This window comes from Chlorocebus sabaeus, chromosome 24 (assembly GCF_047675955.1).
Source record: "Chlorocebus sabaeus isolate Y175 chromosome 24, mChlSab1.0.hap1, whole genome shotgun sequence".
Classification (NCBI taxonomy): domain Eukaryota; kingdom Metazoa; phylum Chordata; class Mammalia; order Primates; family Cercopithecidae; genus Chlorocebus; species Chlorocebus sabaeus.
Window position 1 is genome coordinate 14,736,370 of NC_132927.1, and position 21,451 is coordinate 14,757,820.

The following is a 21,451-nucleotide window of genomic DNA, read 5'->3' on the forward strand; positions in this document are numbered from 1 at the left end:
ACTTCCTTAACTCAATAAAACCTCTACACCAAGCTGACAACAAATTTTACAACTAACAATAAAAAATAGACACATTTATTCCAAGTTAGAGAAGAACACAAGCGTGTCGGCTGCCTTCACAAAGCTTCAACATGGTATAGTCAGGACATCCAGGTTAATTCAGTATGAAAACAAAGAAAGAAGACATAAAAATTTGAAAGAAAATGACAAACCATGATCATTTGCAAATACTTAATTATCCACATAGAAAACCAACAAAATCAATATATAGAGTTAATAAGAGTTTAGCAAGTTTACTAACAAAACATTGTCTTTTTAAAATCTACCATATTTCTATCAATAATAACCAACTGCAAATTAAAATAGAAAATAAAAATAATATTCACAGGAGCAACAAACACTATAAAGATTTTAGAGAGTAACATAAAGAATACATAAGACCTTTATGGAGAACATTTTAAAACTTTATTAAAGAATATACAAAACAAAATGTGAATAAGTGGAGAGGTAAATTATGCTTATGAATAAGATAACTTATTTTAAAGATAAGTCTATAATTTCAATGTAATTTTAATTAACATTTCATAAGGATTGTTGGAGAATCCTGAAAAGTCATAAAATATATTTATAAAAATAAACATTGGGCCGGGCACGGTGACTCACGCCTGTAATCCCAGCACTTTGGGAGGCCTAGGCGGGTGGATCATGAGGTCAGGAGTTAAAGACCAGGCTGGCCAAAACGGTGAAACCTCATCTCTAGTAAAAAACTACAAAAATTAGCTGGGTGCGGTGGTGGCAGTTGCCTGTAATCCCAGCTATTCTGGAGGCTGAGGCAGGAGAATCACTTGAACCCGGGTGGCAGAGGTTGCAGTGAGCTGAGATTGCCCACTGCACTCCAGCCTGGGCAACAGAGTGACACTCTGTCTTGAATAAATAAATAATGAATAACTAACAAAACATTTTTAATTAAAGAGCAAAGAGGAAGGTAAAATTGCTACATAATTACAGAAATAAAATGATGTGCCACTGGCTAAAAAATAAGCAAATAAAATAGCAGAAATAAATAAAAGAAGGGCCCTGCACAGGTATGTCACTCTACTCTGCTATAGTTTGGAGAGTACAATTAACTGTGTGTATCTGAAATATAGGAAAATACAAAGAAAAAGAAATTACGCAATGTTCAAAACATATATATGAGTAACAAAGGAAAAATGTGGGAAAAAGATAAAGAAAAAATTATTTGTTGTTTTTCATTGAAAAGAAAACATGAGGCAGGGTGAACAGGTACAAAGGCATGGCTGGGTGAAAGAGTGTGGTATGTTTGGGGAACTGCTAGTGATTTAGACTGGCTGGAGCTTGGGATGCACACCTGGGTAGGTGATAGAGATGAGGCTGATGAAGTCTAGAGAGCTCAGATCGAGAATACCTTGTGTTTTATAGTAAGGACTTAAAAAATGTAGGGAGGCCATTGAAAGCTTTGAATAGGAAGAATGACAGACTGCATTTGACATACTCAGTACCACAGAGATTGGATTGGAAAGACTGAAGCAAGGAAGACGAGACTATTGCAAGGTGTTTAATTTGATGTGATAGCAAAGGGAGCAAAGGAAGTAAAAAATGTAACTCTGAGATTCTGAGTGAAGTACACAGTGATTTCATTAAACAAGATAGAGAAGATGGTGGTGTAGACAAGATTCTCCAGATCCCAAGAGTCAGTGTGTAAAATCATGCTTTACGGATAAGACCAGTTAGATATATGTTAAATGTAATATATAATCATCTTTGCTTAACCATGAGAATATGGTCTGAGGAATGTGTCAGGTCATTTCACGGCTGTGTAAACTTACACAAACCTAGATGGTATAGCTTGTTTCACACCTAGGCTATGCGCTATAGCCTATTGTTCTTAGGCTACAAGCCTGTACAGCATGTTACTATAATGAACACTGTAGGTGACTATAACACAATGAGAAGTATTTGTGCATCTAAACATTTCTAAACCTAGAAAAGGTACAGTAAAAATATTATATTATAATCTTATGGGACTACTGCCATATATGTAGTCCGTCGTTGACTGAAACATCCTTATGGGGTGCATGACTATATTCTGAACCAAAGGCAAGAAGTATAAAGTCAGGCTACATTAGTGTATATATATAACTGCTATGGGATAGTCTAGTATCTCATTGTTTCTATCTGAAACATGACAAAATTAGATGATAACTTGTCAGAAAGTAGAAGTTGTGGCATGCATTCAGTACTTTTCATTGATGAAAGAGATAAAATATGTCAACAGCAATTAGTATGTTAATAAGGAAGAAGCCCTTCAAATGGGGGAAGATGTTTATGGTTTCTCCTTGGTCTGGGTATAATATTTCTGTAAGGTCAGAGCCGTGCTTGAATAGCTACCACTTTGCTCTACCTCTGCTTATCATATAGCTTCTCTTATCGATTGCTTCAGGGGTGGGTGCAGAGACACAGAGACAACTGTGTTTGCAGATATATTGATCTGTGTAAAAATTTTGTATATTTTTTGTAAAATAGAAAACTGGCAATTTAATTAATGTCTCTTGTAAACATATTAGGGTCATTAGGTTTGAACTAGACAAGATCAGGTTCATGAGTGTAAACAGCTGAGGCCTGGTCCCACATCATGATACATTCACCAAATTTCACCCAGGGAGATTTCTAGGCAGCCAGCCATTTGGGTTTGTATATGAGACAGTTAAGTGGAAATGTTTTAAAATGTTGGAATTGGAGCGAATCTGGGCTGAAGAAAGAGAACTTGGAGAACTGGTATTAGATGTTGCTTTAGGAGGGAGTGAGATTTCCCCAGAAGGAGCATGTAAATTAAAAAGAAAAGCAGGTTATGACTTGAACTAGCACAACCCTTACATAAAAGGATAAGGGGAGTCAAAGCAATCAGACAATTTTCCTTTTCCAAAATACTTATCAGGATGTCAACAACTGAGGCAAAGATTTTAAGTGTTTAGCATTTAAGTGAGGTTGTTGTTAGCAACAAGAAAGGAAAAGACAAGATGTCAGTGAGACAACTGGAAAAAAGAAACAAAAATATTATCTGATGAAACATGGAATAATGAGGAAGAGGATGACAACAGAGTTATAGCAGAGATTTTCTGAACTGAGACACTGGGGTGGCAATTCAAATGACATAGTAGAAGAACATTACAGAATATTTAGTTTTGGTAGAAGAACAAGAATTTGTTTGGAGGCATATCAAACATAACCCTAAGAAGACATCAAGGTGAGGTTTTGAGCAGCCATATTATTCTTGTACTTTTGTATTTATTCATTGTTTATTCCCTCACAGGTAGTTAGAATGCAACACTGGAAGAATGTGAGTCTGAGACTTAGGCTAGAAAGAAAAATTGAGGTTGCATTCATATGGCAGCATCATCTGACTTGATGTGAGTAAAAGAGATTTCTGCTGGGGGATGGGGAAGTGGTCTGTGTGAGACAAAAGCTAAAATTATAACTTTGGGGAAGTTTTGGAGGCTGAGGTCAGAGAAATCTAAGGAGTTTCTAGTGCAGAGTCCTAGAAATAAAACGAAAAAGTGAAGAGATTTTTTGGTGCCTGATCCCTCATGTAAGAAACTTAAAAGTCTTCACTACATCCTAACAGTAAGTAAAAAGCTGAGCAAACTGAAAAATCAACAATTCTTCTTAGATTCATCAGAGAAGTGAGGTCACAGGGCAAACCACTGCAACGCAAAATTGAAGAGACAGACAGGTGAATACTGAGATTCACAACTTATGCGAGCAGAAATCCACAAGCAAAATCCTCTGTGGGAACTAGTGCCAGCGAAGGCAAACCCAAATTGTAATTGATGACTTTCTGATTGCTGTATGTTCAGTGTGGACAAGACAAGAGATGAAAACTCCAGGGGGACCCAGCTTGAGGTGGAGGAGACTCATACTTTTGTGAACTTTATCTCCAGGGGCTATACCAGGTTCTAAAAATGCATATCAGAGAAAAATTCCCTCCTGCTTCCAGGAGAGGATAGATAGGGAATGTGGGGAAAGTGACCATTTTCAAATATACCAGAACATTCTGTTCTTAACAAGACCTGACCTCAAGATGATGGGTTTTTTTTGTTTTTTGTTTTTGTTTTTGTTTTTTTTACATCATAACTGACTTGGGGGAAGAAAAATAGCCAAATCCCATCCCCTCTATCCTGAACCACCTAAGGGGCTGAAAAATAAAAATAAAAAAATAAAAAAATAAAAAAAACCCTGAGAAGTGCTTGTGAAGCTCACAGTTCAGTAGCACGAGCTCTGTAAATAACTGAAACCTAATCATATAACCATACAACACTTCTCCTCCTTCTACATCTCACCACCACATTAGTAAAAGTCTGTTTACCAGAGTTCCCTTTACACAGTACATCTTGTCCACCTTTCAACAGCAACAAAAAGAATGCAAGGTACACTAAAAGGCAAAAAGCACAATTAGAACAGTCATTGCAAGCATCAGAACAAGACCCAGATACAGCAGGGATGTTGGAATCATCAAATCATAAATTTTAAAAATAATTACGATTAATAAGCTAAGGGCTCTAATGAGAAAAGTAGACAACATGCAAGAACAGATGAATACTATAAATAGAAAAATAGAACTTCTTAGATAGAAGTAAAAATAAATGCTAGAGATCAAAAATGCTGTAACTGAAATGAAGAGTCCTTTGATGGGCTTATTAGTAGATTGGCTAAGAAAAGAATCTCTGAGCTTGAGGATATGATGATAGAAACTTCTAAAACTGAAAATCAAAAAGAAAAAATACTGAAAAAAAGTAGAACATATATCCAAGAACTGTAGGACAACTACAAAGGATGTAATATCTATGTAATGGGAAAACCAGAAGGAAAAGAAATAAAAGGAAACAGAAGCAATATTTGAAGCAATAATGACTGAGAATTGCCCCCCCACCCAGTTGACACCAAACTACAGATTTAGGAAACTCAGAGAACATCAGGCAGGATAAATGCCCAAAATACTACACATAGGAATATTATATTCAAACTAGAAAAAATAGTGAAAAAATCCTGAGAAAAGTTAGAAGAAAATAAAACCTTAATTATACAAGAGTAAAGATAAGAATTATATCTGACTTCTCCTTAAAAACCATGCAAATAGGAAGAAAGCAGAGTAAAATATTTAAGATTTTGAGAGAAAAGAAGCTCCATCCTAGAATTCTGGGGTTTGCAAAATTATTCTTCAAAAGTAAAGGAAAAAGACCACCTCAGACAGAAGGAAGGAATTTGTTGCCAGTAAAGCTGTCTTGCAAGAAATCTTAAAATAAGTTTTTCTAAAAGGAGGAAACTGATATTGTTCAAAAACTTAGATCTGTATAAAGAAAGGAAAAATATCAGACAATGAATAAGTAGAGGCAAAACTAAAACTTTTACTTTTCTCATTCTTAATTGATGTGATGGATAACAGTTTGTTCTAAATAATAGCAATAATGCCTTTGATAATTATATTGTACATAAAAGTGAAATGAATGACATCAATGATGTAAAAGACAGGAGGAGGAATTAGGGATATTTTATTTTAATAACTTGCACTGCCTGTGAAGTGGTATAGTGTTATTTGAAAGCATTTGTTAGTTGTAAAGTTGTGTGGCAAACTCTAAGACAACCACTACAAAGTATAACAAAAGAAATATTATTGATGTGCTAAGAAAGAGAAAATAGAATCATATAAAATGTTCAGTTTAAACCACAAAAGGCAGAAGAGTGGAACACAAAAAAAATGGGGGGAAAGGACAAAGACAATAACTAGAAAATGATAACAAATATGGTAGATATTAATCCAGCTATATCAATAAAAGTAGTCTAAATACCCAATGGCATGCATATGTGCGCACACCTCACCACTTCATCAACTGTCAGAGCAAGTTTATCCTGCCACCCCACCCACCCTTGCTAGTGGTCCACCCCTACTGAGGTGTGGGCAACCCACTGCACTGCTGCCACTGCTGCTGCTGGAGAAAGTGCTTGCACAGGTGCTGGAAACTCACCCCTGCTGGCACCCTGCCCAACTGACACCCTACCCCGTGCCAGTGCCCCAGAGTTAGAGCACACAGCTGAACAGTGCTGAGTCGAGCCTTGGTCCTCTGAAATCTTCCAGAATTGAAGACAGTCTACTGAACCCACCTGATAGCACAATCAGACTCTCAAGGGCACTAAAGAAAATAAAAGTTTTTTAAAAATCCAAAGGACAGCAACTTCAAAGATAAAAGGACCATCAGCCCACACAGATCAAAAAGGCCAGCACAAGAACTCTGGCAACTCAAAAAGCTAGGGTGTTTTCTTAATTCCAAATGATTTCACTAGATCCCCAGCAATAGTTCTTAACTGTTCTAAAATGATAGACATGGAATTTAGAATATGGATAGAAACAAAGACCATTAAGATTCAGGAGAAAGTTGAAACTGAATCCAAGAAATCTAAGGAATACAATAAAACAATATTTGAAGATATTGTCCACAAAATTTCCCCAACCTCCTGAGAGCAGCCAAAGTTCAAATTCAGCGAATGCAGAGAACCCCTGCAAGATACTGACAAGGTGACCATCCCCAAGAAACAAAGCCATCAGATTCTCTAATGTTCATATGAAAGAATAAATATTAAAGACAACTAGAGAGAAAGGGCAAGTCACCTACACAGGGAACTCCATCAGCTAACAGCAGACCTTCCAGCAGAAAACTTACAAGCGAGAAGAGATTGGTGGCCCATATTCAGCACTCTTAAAGAAAACAAACTCCAATGAAGAATTTCATGTCTGGCAAAATTAAGCTTCACAAGCAAAGGAGAAATAAGATCCTTTTCAGGCAAGCAACTGCTAGAATAATGTGTTACCACAAGATCTGCCTTATAAGAGATCATTAAGGGAGTGCTAAATATGGAAACAAAAAACCGTCACTAGCAACCACAAAAACACACTTAAATACATAGATCATTGACAATATAAAGCAACTACACAATTAAGTCTGCATCATAACCAGCTAACAACACAATGACAGGATCAAATCCATATGTATCAATATTAACCTTCAATGTAAATGGGCTAAGTGTCCTAATTAAAAGGCACAGAGTGACAATTTCGATAAAGAAGCAAGACCCAACTGTATACTGTCTTCAAGAGATTAATCTCACATTCAATGACACTCATAGGGTTAAAGTAAATAAATGGAGAAAAAAATCTACCAAGCAAACAGACAACAAGAAAAATCAGGGGTTGCTATTCTAATTTCAGCCAAAACAAGACTTTAAACCAACAATGATCAAAAAGATAAAGAAAAGCATTACAGAATGGCAAAGGGTTCAACTCAACAGGAAGTCTAACTATCCTAAATATATATACACCCAACACAGGAGCATCCAGATTTATAAAACAAGTTCTTAGAGATCTAAAAGAGCCTTAGATATCTACACGGTAATACTGTGAGACTTCAGCACCCCAGTGGCAGTTAGATCATCGAGGCAGAGAAACAACAAAGACATTTGGGACCTAAACTTGACACTTGACCAAATGGACCTAACAGACATCTACAGAATTCTCCAACCAAAACCAACAGAATATATATCATTCTCATCTGCACTTGGCACATACTGTAAAATCAACCACACATTTGGCCATAAAACTATTTTCAGCAAATTCAAAAAAAAGAAATTATACCAACAACACTCTTAGACCACAGTGTGATAAAAATAGAAACCAATACTAAGAATATCACTCAAAACCATACAATAACATGGAAATTAAACAACCTGTTCCTGAATGACTTCTGGGTAAATAATGAAATTAAGGCAGAAATCAAGAAATTCTTTGAAACTAATGAGAACAAAGATACAACATACCAGCATCTGGGGGACACAGCTAAAGTAGTGTTAAGAGGAAAGTTTATAGCATTAAATGCCCACATTAAAAGAGTAGAAAGATCTCAAATTAACAGCCTAACACCACACCTTGAGGATCTGCCTTACAAGAGTTCTTTAAAGAAGTGCTAAATATGATACAAAAAAAACATCACTAGCAACCACAAAAACACACTTAAGTATATAGATCATTGAAGAAATCAAGAAAAACAAGAGTAAACTAACCCCAAAGCTAGCAGAAGACAAAAAATAACCAAAATCAGAACTTAACTAAATGAAATTGAGATGTGAAAAACCATACAAAAGATCAATGAAACCATAAGTTGGTTATTGAAAGAAAAAATTACATTTATAGACTGCTAGCTAGACTAAAAAGAAAAATGAGAGAAGACCCAAATAAATGCAATCAGAATTGAAAAAGGCAACATTACCACTGATCCCACAAAAATACAAGAAACTTCAGAAGCTGTTACAAATACCTCTATACACAGAAACTAGAAAACCTACAAGAAATTGATAAATTCCTATAAATATACAATCTTCCAAGATTGAACCAAGAAGAAATTGAAACCTGAACATAACAATGGTGAGTTCCAAGATTGAATCAGTAATAAAAATCCTACCAACCAGAAAAAGCCCAGGATCTGACAGTTTTCAGCCAAACTCTTAACAGACATATAAAGAAGAGCTGCCACGGTTCCTGCTGAAACTATTTCCAAAAATTGAGGAAGAGAGCCTCCTTCTCAACTCATCCTATGAGGCCAGCATCATTCTGACACCCAATTAGTGGCAGAGACACAACAAAGAAAGAAATCTTCAAGCCAATATAGCTAATGAACATAGATACAAAAATCCTCAATATGAAAATCAATAACTGTGATTCATCACATAAATAGAACTAAAAGCAAAAACCATATGATCATCTCAATTGATGAAGAAAAGTCTTTTAATAAAATTTAACATCTCGTCATGTTAAAAACCCTCAACATGCTAGAACTGAAGGAATATAGCTCAAAATAAGAGCCATCTATAACAAATCTACAGCCAACATCATACTGAATGGGAAAAAGCTGAAAGCATTTCCCTTGATAACCAGAACAAGACAAGGATGCCCACTCTCACCACTCCTATTTAACATAACACTGGAAATTCTAGCCAGAGCAATCAGCCAAGAGAAAGACATTAAAGGCATCCAAATAGGAAGAGAGGAAGTCTAACTCTCTCTGTTTGCAGACTACATGATTTTTTTTTATCTAGAAAACCCTATACGCTCTGCTCAAAAGCTTCCAGAGCTGATACACAACTTCAGTAAAGTTTCAGCATACAAAATCAATGTACAAACCTCAGTAGCATTTCTGTAGACCAAGAACATCCAAGCTGAGTGCCAGATCAAGAATGCAATTCCATTCACAACAGTCATAAAAGTAAATACATAGCTAACCAGAGAGTAGAACAATCTTTACAATGAGAATTACAAAACACTGCTGAATGAAATCAGGCATGATACAAACAAATGGAAAAACATTCCACACTCATGGACAGGAAGCAAGATGTTGTTAAAATGGCCATACTGCCCAAAGCAATTTATAGATTCAATGCTATTCCTATCAAACTTCTAATGACATTCTTCACAGAAATAGAAAAAAAGTATTATAAAATTCACATGGAACCAAAAAAGATCCTGAATAGCCAAATTGATGCTAAGCAAAAATAACAAAGCTTAAGGCACCACATTACCCAGCTTCAAACTATACTACAAGGCTACTGTAACCAAAACAGCATGGCACAGGTATGATAAACAGACACATACACCAATGGAATAGAACAGAGAGCCCAGAAATAAAGACCCACACCTAGAACCATCTGATCTTCAACGAAGTTGACAAAGCAAGCAATGGGGAAAGGACTCCCTATTTAGTAAATGGTGCTGGAATAACTGGAACATAGTGACATATGGAAGATTACAACTGGACTCCTTCCTTTTACCATATTAAAAAAAATCAACTAAAGATGGATTAAAGACTAAAATGTTAACACCTACAACTATAGAAACCCTTGAAGAAAACCTAAGGAACACTATTCTGGACATAGGCCCTGGTTAAGGTTTCATGACAAAGACGCCTAAAGCATTGAAACAAAAGCAAAAATTTACAAATGGGATCTAGCTAAGCTAAAGAGCTTCTGCATAGCAAAAGAAAATATCAACAGAATAAAGAACCCACAGAAAGGGAGGAAATATTTGCAAACCATGCATCTGACAAAGGTTTAATATCCAGATTTATAAGAAACTTAAACAAATTAATAATCAAAGAAAAAACAACCACATTAAAAAGTAGACAAAGGACATGAACAGACACTTCTCAAAAGAAGACATATATATGGTCCACAAGCTTTTGAAAAAATGTTCAACATCACTAATCATTAGAGAAATGAAAATCAAAACCACAATGAGCATCTCACACCAGTCAGAATGGTTATTATTACAAGTCAAAAGAAAACAGATGCTGGCAAGGTTGAAGAGAAAAGGGAACACTTACACACTCCTGGTGGGAATGTAAATTAGTTCATCCACTGTGGAAAGCAGTTTGGAGATTTCTCAAAGAACTTACAACTACCATTCAATCCAGCAATCCCATTACTGGGTGTATACCCAAAGGAATATAAATCATTCTCCCATAAAGACACATGCACACATATGTTTATTGCAGCATTATTCACAATAGCAAAGATATGGAATCAACCTAAATTCCCATCAAATGGTAGACTGGATAAAGAAAACATGGTACACATACACCATGGAATGCTATGCAGTCATTAAAAAAATGAGATCATGTCCTTTGCAGCAACATGAATGAAGCTGGAGGCTGTTATCCTAAGCAAACTAACACAGGAACAGAAAACGAAATAGTGCATGTTCTCACTTATAAGTGGGAGCTAAACACTGTGTACACATGGACACAAAGAAGGGAACAATAGACATTGGGGCCTACTTCAGGGTGAAGGGAGTGAGGAGGGTAAGGATTGAAAAACTATGAATTGGGTACTACGCTTATTACCTTGATGATGAAACAATCTACACATGAAACCACTGCAAAATGCAATTTACCTATATAACAAACCTGCACATGTACCCCTGAACTCAAAATAAAACTTATTTTAAAAAGGCAAGATTGTCAGGGTGGATCAAAAAACAAGACTCAACTTTATGTTGTTTACAAGAAATCCACTTTAAATATAAAGACACATATGGATTAAAAGTAAATGAATAAAGATATATCATACTAACACTAACCAAAAAAAGAAAACAGGAGTAGTTGTATTATGTTCACAAGAGATGACTTATGAGCAAGGAAATTATCAGAGATAAAAAAGGGCATTACATAATAATAAGTGGTCAGTTTTCCAAGAAGACAACACTTCTTAAAGTGTATGTACCTAACAACAGACTGTCAAAATATGAGAGGCAAAAACTGATAGAATTGCAGGAAAAAATAGATGAATGCACTCCTATAGTTAGAAATTCCAACACTCCTCTATCAGAAATGGACAGATCCAGCAGGCAGAAAATCCCTAAGGACATAGTTGAAATCAACAGCACCATGAATCTGCTGGACATCTATAAACTCCTTCATACATCAACAGCAGAGTACACATTCTTCTCAAGTTTACATGGAACATCCACCAAGATAGTCCATATTCTGGGTCATGAAACAATACCTTAAGACATTTAAAAGAATAGAAATTATATAATGTATTATCTCAGACTATAGTAAAATATGTACTAGAAATCAATAACAGAAAAATAGGGAAAATTGCAAAGTATTTGGAAGTTAAACAAAACACTCCTAAATAACACATAGACCAAAGAAGAATAGACATTTAAAAATACTTTTAACTAAATTGAAATGAAAATACAATTTATCAAAATTTGTGGAATGTAGTAAAAGTATTGCATAGAGGGAAATTTACAGCACTGAGTGCAGATATTACAAAAGGAGAAGAAGCTAATGATAATAATATAAGCTTCTGCCTTAGGAAGCTAGAAATGAAGAATAAATTACACAAATGTAAACAGAAGAAAACATGTGATTAAAACATAGAGCAGAAATCAATGAAATTGAAAACAGTAAATCAATAGACCAAATCAACAAAACTAAAAGCTGACTTTGGGAAAGATAAATAAAATTAATAAGCCTCTAACGAAACTAAGAAAAAGAGAGGCTGTGTTATGTTACCTTTCATATCTAAGTATATGATACATTTTGAAGCAATTTAGTATATATGCTAAGGTAGGGTTCAAGGTTAGTTTTCTCTATACAGATGTTCTAATTTATTCAGTATATTTACTGAAAAGACTATTATTTCCTCCACTGAATTTTGCTGTTGTCTTTGTCGTAAATCAAAGGTTCTATATGTTTGGATCTGTTTCTGGACTCTCTATTCTGTTCCATGGACCCATCTGTCTACTGTTACACCTACATTCTGTCCTGGTTACTATAGCTTTATGGCACCTTGTACAATATCTGGTACTGTAAGTATCCAATATTGTTACTCCTTAAGATTATTATAGCTATTCTACTTCATTTGTATTATATATTTTAGAATCAGCTAGCCAATTTTTATAAAATCAACTTTGTTTAAATTTATTAATAAATTAAAATATTAATAAACTAAAATTAATAAATTAAAAAATTATTAAGAAGATTATTTTCTATGAGGCAAGGGGCAGAATGTTTCAGGTGTTAAAGTAATCATTTACATATTTTGTCGTTCACTCAGCAATCATTATTGAACAGCAATAACTGGGGCAAGGAATTATTTTTCCCAGCCCCTAGCAAGAGAGGAAAATAAAACACAAATTCTATTTTTCAGGATCTGATATAGTAATTTGACTTGTGTCTTTTTAGTAAGAAGAGGAAATATAGCCCAGTCCTTTTTCAATTGTGCAACAATTTTACACTTGCAAGACTTTTATTTTGCCTAATGGGAGCTCAGTCTCTAGATTAAACTTCAAAAGCACCAATTTCAAAATGTCTAAGACACACTGAAATATAATTTCATGCTTTAGTAATGTTCAAAAATTTCTAACTTGCCTTAGCCCAATATTTTTATAATAAAACAAAAATAAACCATTTGCTTAAAATCTTCAATGATTTTAATATTTTGACCCTGAAATCATGTTGAAAATAGTTCCCAAGGCGGGAAAAGGAAATTTTATCTTAAAAACTTATCTTCATTGACCCTCTTTTGACCAAGAGTTGTCGATTTGGGGGAAGGATAGGAGACAAATATGTTTCTGAACCACGTAAGATCGATGAGTTCTCCAGCATGTTTCTTTTCTGCATTCTGCATCTCCTCCATCCTTCCACGCATTTAATTTTGTGTTTCATCTGTTGCCTCATAGCCCTTCCTGCTGCTTCTCTTACTAGAATACTTTCTGCCCTACGTGGAGGAAATATTTTTCCTTAAGAAACTACCCTTCTTGGGTGCAGTGGCTCACGCCTGTAATCACAGCACTTTGGGGGACCGAGGCCCGTAGACTGCTTGAGCCCAGGAGTTTGAGACCAGCCTAGGCAACATAGTGAGAACCCATCTCTAACAAGAAAAAATGTAAGCCAGGCCTGGTGGGGTCTGCCTGTAGTCCCAGCTACTTAGAAGGCAAAGGTGGGAGGATCGCTTGATCCCAGGAAGCCAAGATTGTATTCCACTTCACGCCAGCCTGGATGACAGAGAGAAACCCTGGATGACAGAGCGAAACCCTTCACACCAGCCTGGATGACAAAACCAACCAACCAAACAAAAAAAACCCTACACCCTCTCCCACCCCACAGAGTCAAGAGGTTAGGAAGCCAGTGTCATTGTGTGGGCGGGTTAAACAATGTGGTTGTCAACAGCAAGAAGTTATGATCTCTAACCAATATCACAGCAATACCGCAGTCCTATTTATCTAATCTCTGCTTTGTGAGTATGCGGAGGAGGTGGCTGAGGAAATGAGAGGCAGGGTGGGGAATGAGGGAGAGCTGAGGAGCACGGGAAAGAAAGAAAATGAGCAGTGCCCTGCTATCCTGGGCTTAGCTGCGTGGCATCTTGAAGTATGTCTAGCCTGGTTAAAATGCAAGAAATATACTTTTTGAAACCTAGCGGCAAAAAAAAAAAAAAAAAAAAGAAAAAAAAGTGCTGTTTCTCTTAATGTGAAGTGTTAGTGATGTAGAAAAATTATAATTCTCAAAGCCTTCAGATGATAAAATGCAAAAGTCATTCAGTGATCCAAAGACCACAGAGCATTAGCAAGTAGCCAGCTATAAGTCTTGAAGAATAATAAGGCATTGTAAAACGGCTTGATAAAAGCAAGTTCTCAAGTTGCTGTGTTGTTCAAAATCCTGAACTGGGTATTAAAACTCAGTTTTACTTTCCTTGAATTGAAGTTGAATTTTATCTTCAGGAAATAACCTGGAAGACCATTCTTCTTCATTTCCTGCTTTGAATATATCAAGTTTCAAATCAGGGAAATGAAAAGAGAAGAAAAGAATGATGTATGAAGTCAAATGGAAGACAGAACTAACAATAACTCTTCTGAAATACAAAACAAAATATGCTAAAATCAGCTAGAATGGGCTGAAACATTAGACATGGAGCAAAATCAAAGCAAGAGTTTCACTGTTATGTTCTTTAAGAATGCAAAGTGCTTCTCAAGCACTGGGTATGAAAATGGGCAGATCTCAGTGCTTTCTAGTAAAACTCTAAGAATAATGCCTTTTAATAATAATGTCTTGTCATAATATTGCTATACCACAGTATGGCTTTCCCATTTCCATTAGACATTAAATATAAGGCTCATTTTGGTATTCAATTGGGAATATTATTAAGGAAGAAATGTCACAAGCAAGTGTTGAACATTTGAACTCAGAAACTGCCTACTGGATGTCAAACATCAATTTGGGTTACCTCCTTTACAGACAAGGCTATTTCATGAACACTGAATAAGACAGCAAAGCAAATAGGATAAGAAGAAATGAGGATTTCTTACACATAACAAAAGGGCACATTGCTGAATAAATTAAAGGGCACTAAGAAAAGATGAAGATATCAGTGTTTTAAAAGCATAAAGCTAAAAGGCATAAGTAAACAGAACAGAGTAATGCTGATTCGATGGGAATTTACATTCCTTACACTAGCTTGTCATTTATATTCAATTTAAAAATGGGTCATCATGTCAGAGCCTGCAATTCATGCCATTACGGATATTTGAATACTGATGAGAAAACATTCCTTTTCTCAGGAACTGAGGTCATCTTATACTTTAAAAGGTGTATCATAGTTGTTTTTAAAATGATATATTACAAATGATTTGCCATTTTAAATAAAAATTGAGGGAACAGAATTATTACAAAGTTCTCTCTAACAACTAGTGCTTTAGGACTGCTCAACTAATAGGAAAGAAAAACAAAAACATCACTAGTGGTACTTCACAGAAAGAAAATATAGACTTTTTTTTTAATTCAAATTGCTCTCAAAACCATAACTGCTTCAATGCAAGAATACCTTCTTTTTTTTGCCTCAGTTGCTATCAGATGATCTTTCAGTATTTGGTGCAATGCCTACTTTCAGTTAAATGCCTTTTTTCCCTCCCACACAGAATGTGAGATTCAACTGTTCTCCTTAGTGGGTTCTCTCAGCAATTCCAGACCCCATGAAATAAACCTCTGAAACTTGCTCGTCTCCCAAGCACTGTGTAAACCCACTGAAAACTTAAGTAATGGAGTAAAGAGCTTCCTGTGGCTTCCTGATTTTACTGCTTCAGTATTCAAATTCTTTCTTTTGCCAAAATAAATAACACTAACACAATCATAAATGCAGAAAATTTCATGAACATATTAAAATAATCTCATGCATTATAAATGTTTTATTTCTACATTCAGCTCAATTTCCCTGATGCTAATTATCCCCAGAATATTTCTGAATTTGTTTTTTAATTCAGTTTTTGGAGCAATGGACTATAACTACATTTTAATTGCTTAGAATATTCTGCTTATATATCTCTGATTGTGTGTTTCTAGTTCTTTCAACCTTGATGATTGCGGTCTTTTTATAATCAGTTCAGAAGAAGAGACCAAAAAAAATCTGGGCTCTGTAGTACATAATTTGAAGTACAATTGTGTTTCATAAGAAAGCTTTATAGGTTTTTTTGGACCTACTTCACATAGAGAAAATGGAGTTCAGGGAAATTTTATTGTTTTTCACATGCATTTAGCAATATGTGAGTAAATGGTATTGAGTATCACAAATGTCTTCGAGGAAAGGCTTTACTGAGGATTTCATTTTTTCATCCATTGGCAGACAGTCTACCTCCCTTGGATTTCAACCATTTAACAAATACTTATTGAAAGTTACCAATTTTTCGGTTATTGTTTCAGCTTGTGGGACCATGAGCAAATTAAACAATATTCCAATCCTCAGGGAGCTTACATTCTAGAAGGAGGGAGAGATGATAAACAACTAATATGCTACGCAGTATCAGCAATGATGAATGCTGTGAAAAAAAAACAAAATAGGATGAGGAGCTAGATAATGACTACAAAAGGGCTATTTTAGATGGGGTGGTGAAAAAAGGCTTTTTTTTTTTTTTTTTTTTTTTTTTTTTTTAATACAGGGAGCATATGTATAGGTTTGTTACATGGGCATATTGTACTCAGGTAGTGAGCATAATCCTCAAAAGGTAGTTTTCAATCCAGGACCGCCTCCCTTTCTCCCCACTCTAGCAGTCTCCAGTGTCTATTCTTCCCATCTTTGTACTGATGGGTGCTCAATGTTTAGCTCCCACTTAATTTTTTTTTTTTTTTTTTTTTTAAATTTGAGGCAGAGTCTCACTATGTCGCCCAGGGTGGAGTGCAGTGGCACGATCTTGGCTCACTGCAACCTCCACCTCCCGGGTTCCAGCCATTCTCATGCCTCAGCCTCCCAAGCAGCTAGGATTATAGGCACCCATCACCATGCCTGGATAATTTTTGTATTTTTTTTAAAGTAGAGACAGGGTTTTATCATGTTGGCCAGACTGCTCTTGACTCCTGACAAGCGATCTGCCTGCCTTGCCACTTATAATTAATAAGGATTATGACCTCTAGCTCCATCCATGTTGCTGCAAAAGACATGATTTCATTCTTTTTTATGATTGTATAGTATATCATGTTATATATATACCACATTTTTTCATCCAATTCACCACTTAATTCCACATCTGATTCCATGTCTTTGTTACAGTGAATAGTACAGCAATTAGCATGTGTCTTTTTGGTAGAATGATTTATTTTCCTTTGCCTATATACCCAGTAATGGATTGCTGGGTCGAATGGTAGCTCGTTTTTTGAGAAATCTCCAAACTGCTTTCCACAGTGGCTGAACTAAATTACATTTCCACCAACAGTGTATAAGTATTCCTTTTTCTCCACAACTTGGCCAGCATCTGTTATTTTCTGACTTATATAAGATGGTTATCTCATTGTGGCTTTGATTTGCATTCTCTGATGATTAGTGATGATGAGTATTTTTTCATGGTTTTTTTTTTGGCTGCTTGTATGTCTTCTTTTGATATATCTATTCATGTCCGTAGCCCCCATTTTTAAATGGGGTTGTTTTGTGCTTGTTGATTTAAGTTACTTATAGATTCTGGATATTATACTTTTATCAGATGCCTAGTTTTTTGAATATTTGTGTTGTTCTGTAGGTTATCTATTTGGCTTCTTGAAGAAGGTGGCATTTGCACAGTGATGCCAGTTTATACTTCAATTGATCAGTGGCTCCTTCTGGAATGACTCACTAAATCCTACAGTTCTCATTTGCTAGCTGATGTTCTTGAGTCCTGCTAATGGCCCCTGTACTCTGTAGTTTCAACTGAACAGTGAACATAAACCCTCTATCTTTATGAGTCTATCAGACTGCTTACCAAAAAGGCTTTCTATTACTGAGACCCTATCAGGTTTGCAGCACTACAGGTGAATTGAGAAAGCAACATTAGGTTCCATAATAATTATTAATATAAAAGTATATGATGATTATGACAGTGATATATAATAAAAGTCACCCTTAAAATAAAGTTTTAAAACCTATGTGTACAATTTGTTCTTGTTTTAGTTATTTTAATAGGCCCTAAAGCTCTACATATGTTCTTGTTATTGTTTCTATAAAAGTAAATATTGATTTCCTCAGAGTCTGTAACATGTTGGTTATTACAAAACAAAGTAGACCATTGCTCATTGCCTGTGATAGATGTAGTAGAAAATGTTAAAATTGAGTCATTTTAGTACAACCTTATTGCTTTTTAATAAGTTTATCTTTCTCTACTGATTCCTTTGAAAGTAGCATTTAGATTACAGGTGTTCTTGTATAGGGTAATGACAGTTTTGGCTGCAAGGAATAAACTTCTGGGAGTAATCTAGATGTCAACTGTTATATTTATGAATTTCCTCTAAAGCTTCAGTGAGGTAATGGGGAAAACCTTAGTTTATAAAGAGGTGAGAGGACAAAAGATAAATATATTGCAAACATGGTGACAATATTTTTATCTTTTACCTCTCATAATGATGGTATTCAAGTTACATTTACTTGATTATTTATTACCTTGACTTTATTTTCTGAGCATGATGATTGATTCCTCATATTGACTTTTTGCTTTACCTTTTTGCATGACTGTTCGTAATATTTTAATCAGTAAAAGTTTTTCCCTTTAATTATGGTGATTACTTTGAAGGATTAAGTTGTCCCTTTTATAGAAACAGTAATATTAAACCTAAATTTGATTATCTATTCTTTGTTATTTTATAAAGGAATGTTTGGATAATACTGCTCATTAAAGTTAATTCTACTATCTTTTTTGTTAATAAATATCCCTTCTATTTATTGCTCTTTAAGAAAATTAACTAGATCCTACTAGTGCCAGTAATATAAGAACTTTTTTTTTTCTTTTTACTGTGAAAATTTGGCTTATATATCAGATGGAAAAGCAATCCTTAGGAGAATATTTTCTAACATAACTCTTTGGGCAAAGGTAGCTGATGTTATAATTTATTAATGCCAATTTAATAGTTAACTGGCTGAGAACCTTAGTGAGCATGAATGTACAATCTTAAGAAAACTGGAGCAGAAAAATCTAGAATCATCAGATTCCTGCTTATAAGCTGAATGAGCCTTTCACTGTGGATGTCTTCACATTGTCCTTATTTTTTGAAGAAAATTTCTTTAAACCCTTTTAATTATGCCAGAAACTACACTTTTTTTTTTTTTTTTTTTTTTTTTTTTTTTTTTTTTTTTTTTGAGCTGGAGTATCGCTATCTCCCAGGCTGGAATGCAGTGGCACAATCTTGGCTCACTGCAACCTCCACCTCCTACGTTCAAGAGATTCTCCTGCCTTAGTCTCTGAGTAGCTGGGATTACAGGCACGCGCTACCACACCCGGCTAATTTTTTGTATTTTTAGTAGAGACAGGGTTTCACTGTGTTGCCCAGGATGGTGTGGAACTCCTGAGCTCACGGGATCCGCTCACCTCAGCCTCCCAAAGTCCTGTGATTACAGGTGTGAGCCACCACGCCCAAACCCAGAAACTACACTTTTTAAAAGCTTTACTGTAGATAAATAAACGGAATTCTCCTTGAACAAAAGAATAAACAGCATATGAGTTTTCAGTAAGAATTTATCTTTTGTATTTGTGAAATGAGACCGGAAGCACAGAAAAGAACATTCTATGGATTGCTGCCAGTTCAACTGGGAGTTGAAAGAACTACTCAGAAGAAGCTGGACCAACACCTGAAACTGAAACAGAAATTATCAAGGAGTCATAGAGTAACAGGATCTTGACAACTCTGAGTTTAAAAAGGTAACTTAAAGTCCATGAAATAACCAATTGCCTAATGCTTTAATTTTTATAACAAAATGCCAGCAAAGTTGGCTGTCCAGCCTATGATTGAACACATACAGCAAGCAACTCACTGCTACACTTCTCTTTTATATTTCTATTAAAAAGTCATTTTAATAAAATTAAATCTATTGATATTCATCCTAGCTTTATCCTTGGCAGGTTAAATTGAACCATTCTCATCACACAGAGCATGTCAACAGCACACTGAAGAGAGCAATGAGCATTGTGGAGCCAAAGGAGGCTATCACACTCCTTTCATTGCAGAATCTAGAAACTATTTATATTAATGTAGGCTTAGGATGACATTAGCTTTTGTGGATGAACATCACACGGTTGACACAAAGTGAACTCAGGGGCAACTGTAACCTGAAATCAATTTTAACAATGCTGCTGACAAGTCATGTATCTCAATAAACTACTTTAGAATCTACTTCGGCCTCCTTTTATTAATAAGTTTTTAATTTATCCTCTGGATTTCTCAAAATCACATCACCTATGTAAATGTATTGAGCACATGCTTATAATTTGGTCCAAATCATTAGCAAACGTGTGTAAAAACAGAGGTATAAAGACACCCATAGAAACTTATAGATTTATGTTAACTCTTCAATCAGTGTCATTTGTACAGCCATTTACCCAATTCATAATCCAGTTAATTAGAGTAGCATTTAGCTATTCCTCCACTTTGGCAAGCAATGTATCATTGGTGTGCTTTTCATATGCCAGTTGATATCCAGATATCCTGCTGTTACACATGACTTATCTTTGAAATTAATAATGCCATTAAAGAAAAAGAATTGTTCACTTTTTATTTCTTTATCCCCCTCCTTCCACAATTCAATCACTAAGTACAACTGATTTTCTTCTAAACATGTTTATTTAATAATTTCTCTTTTCATTCTCCTTGAAGTACCTTCATCCAAGCATATTGCACCTCAGTTTATTGCCTCTTACCATAGATAGATCCATGTTTAATGAAACTTGAAGCTGATAACATTTGAGGATTCCTATTTCAGAAAAATAATACCAAATTATGAAGTAATTATGCATATTGAAAGTAGTCCATGCAAGGAAGGAGCTTAGGCTTAGCTTCACAGTAAAGCTGCCACTGTGCTTCACTGGTTGATCAGGTGTTTGGAGTAGAGTGGTAACAAGTCTGGCAAGGCTCCTGTTCCCATGGCACTTGAGTTCTAACCATAAGAAATAATTCTACTGCATTAAGACTAGCGTTGGGTCATGGTCCATGATGCTGATTTAATATGAGCATAACACTGGCACAAATATGGGAAGTTAGACATTAAAACAAACTGGTTGACAACTCATTTTCTTCCTTTCTTCCTTCTTTTTATGTTTTATTTATTTAATAAACATATAATAATGGTACATATTTATGGGGTACCGTGTGATTTTCCATATACAAACACATTCTATAATGATCAAATCAGGGGAGTTAGCATATCCACTACCTCAAACATTTACCATTTCTTTGTGGTGATAGCATGCAAAATCCCCTCCTAGCTATTTGGAAATGTACAATAAATTATTGCTAACTATAGTCATCCTACTGTACAATAGAACATCAGGACTTATTCCTCCATCTAACCATAACTTTGTACCAATTGGTGAACCACTCCGTATCCC